General features: G+C 36.5%; 1 long non-coding RNA gene across 1 annotated transcript; it reads right to left on the minus strand.

Moving 5' to 3' along the window:
* Nucleotides 1–888: 888 nt before the first annotated feature.
* LOC118484161 lies at nt 889–1,327 on the minus strand. Its single transcript, XR_004873003.1, has 2 exons — nt 1,200–1,327; nt 889–1,110 (listed from the first exon to the last, which is right to left on the minus strand). It is a non-coding gene; the product is annotated as an uncharacterized LOC118484161 (long non-coding RNA).
* Between the last annotated feature and the right edge of the window lie 1,563 nt (nt 1,328–2,890).

Genomic DNA, 2,890 nt, shown 5'->3' on the forward strand with positions numbered 1-2,890 from the left:
CCTCTGGGATCTAGTTTATCCGAAGATTCTAGAGTGACATAAGCGTTACATCCCCAGACCTTGGGATAGGATACTTTTGGTTTCTTTCTATACCATATCTCATAAGGCATTTTGTCAACCTTCTTCGTTGGAGCTATATTCACAAGTTTTGCGGCAGTTTCCAGAGCATAACTCCAAAAGGAGCGTGGGAGGGTTGTTCGACACATCATTGATCGAACCATATCTAATAGAGTTCGATTTCTCCGTTCAGACACACCATTATGTTGTGGCGTTCCAGGTGGAGTGAGATGTGAAACTATTCCACAATCCTTTAGATGGTCGATGAACTCCTGACTAAGATATTCACCGCCTCGATCTAATCGAAGCATCTTAATAGTTCTATTTAGCTGATTCTCTACTTCGTTTTAGTACTCCTTGAACTTTTCAAATGTCTCATGTTTATGCTTCATAAGATAAACATAACCATATCTACTGAAATCATCAGTGAATGTAACAAAGTATCTTTCTCCATGTCTTGACATTGTTCTGAATGGACCACATACATCTGTATGTACAAGTCCCAACAAATCATTAGCTCGTTCTCCAACATTTGAAAAAGGTGCTTTTGTTAACTTTCCACTTAAGCATGATTCGCAATTGCCAAACGTTTCCGAACCCTTAGAATCTAAGATTCCTGCGGTTTTAACTTGTTTAACACAGTTGTTTAACACGGTTCTCGCTTATGTGACCAAGTCTACAATGCCACATATACGTATCGTTAAAGTCCAACTTATTACGTTTATGGGAGATGTTGCATAATATGTTATTGTTTTGGATTTCTATCTCATAGATTCCATTGTTTGGTTTTGCATCAAAGTAAAATACATCATTAAAATAAGTAGAAATAAATTCACCATTAAAATGATAATTGAAACCTTGTCCATGCAAAGCAGAAACCGAAACAATATTTCTAGTAACACTAGGAATAAAATAAACATTGTTCAAAACAGGTTCTAAACCAGAAGGAAGTAAAAGAACATATTCTCCAATCGCCTTCACAGCAACTCTTTGTCCATTGCCAACATGGACCTCCAAGTCTCCTTGTTTCAGCTTCTTAATCTTTCTTAGTCCCTGAAAAGCATTACAAATGTGAAAACCACATCCTGTGTCAAACACCCATGTTTTGCCAGAAAAAGAAAAGATTTCAATAACATATATACCTGAGGACTCTCCTCCTGAAGCCTTGGCTTGCTTCAGTTCAGCTAAATACTTAGCACAGTTCCTCTTCCAGTGCCCAATTTCATTACAATGAAAACACTTGGCATCCTTCTGAGGCTTCTTGTTTGCAACTAATTTGCATTTGCCCTTCCCTTTGCCCTGATTGCCCCTTTTCTTGGTGTTAGGCTTCTTAACATGACCCTTCTTGATCATCAGTACTGGTGCAGTCTTGCTGGGTATATTCACCTCAGCAGTTTTGAGCATCTGATGCAGCTCTGCAAGTGTCTTCTCCATCCCATTCATATTGTAGTTCATGGTGAACTGATCATATGACTTAGGCAATGAATTGAGGATGATATCCCCAGCTAATTCATCATTCAAGGGGGATTCCAGACGAGCCAAGTGATCAACATATGCCTTCATTTTTAGCACATGAGCGCTAACTGATGTACCCTCTTGCATACGAGTGGTTATGAGTGATCTCATCACATCAAACCTCTCATGACGAGCCTTCTGTTGGAACATTTCAACCAGGTGCTCATTCATCTCATATGCCATCATGTCATCCATGGTCCTTTGAAGTTCAGGAATCATGGATGCTAACATTAAACATGAGACTTTCATAGAGTCATCAAAGTGCTTTGTATAGTTTCTATATGCAACAGTTTGCTGATTGATGGGTTCATCAGGGATTGGTGTTTCAAGAACATATAGTTTGTTCTCTGGTTTGAGAACAATTTTCAAGTTGCGGTGCCAGTCCATTAAATTGGAGTGGTTTAGTTTGTCCTTCTCTAAGATGGACTTGAGAGAGAATTGGGAGGAATTGTTTTCAGTTGACATCTACAAAATTCAAAATTAATTAATTAGTATTTTATGTTTTTAATATCTTAATTTAATTTTATGACCCAAAAAACAAAATTTTAATTAAGATGAGATCCCGATTCATCATATGATAGTGAATTGGCTCAAGCACTATCCACTGGTATGATTATGTAGGTAAACAACGATTGTTAATTGTGTCCACTACACAACTCTCCATTTGGGGTTATCGCTTAAAACGATGTATGTTTAACCCCAACTATGCCCACTTGATGAACAAGCGATGTTTTGTCCTTTACTGTTAACTGTAACACCGGCCTATGTTACACAGGAAACGCGATGATTACCTTCTTTCATGATGGACGCCCAGATGCAGGGTATAACACTAACATTTGGGTTCGATTTAGAATGAAGTGTTAACTCGTTAAGGGTGGCATAAAACATCAATTTAAAATTTGGGATTTATTTTAATATTTACCAAAAATATTTTGAATAACTCGTAGCATGAGGCGAGTTACACAATAGTTTATAAAATCCGATTTTATATAATTCGTGATAATAGAAACTCCTTTCCACGCTCGCACGATATAGTTTTAAATACCCTATTAAACTATGTCGGTCGTTTTATCGCGAATGATCTTGTTGTAAATATTAATAAAAACCTTTTATTAATTATACTTTTCAGTTTTATAAAACTTGTTTTAATAAAACCGTTGTCTTTGATTGTGAAAATTTTATTTATTTTGGGTTATCTAGAATATTTACAATAAATAAAACACAACCAAATAACATAATAAAAAAAAACGAATCGAGCCCCTAATAGGTTGGCCGTTTCGTTTTAGCCAGAAACGAAACGAACTAGTCAAAAAGGGTT

This window comes from Helianthus annuus, chromosome 11 (assembly GCF_002127325.2).
Source record: "Helianthus annuus cultivar XRQ/B chromosome 11, HanXRQr2.0-SUNRISE, whole genome shotgun sequence".
In the NCBI taxonomy this organism is placed as follows: Eukaryota; Viridiplantae; Streptophyta; class Magnoliopsida; order Asterales; family Asteraceae; genus Helianthus; species Helianthus annuus.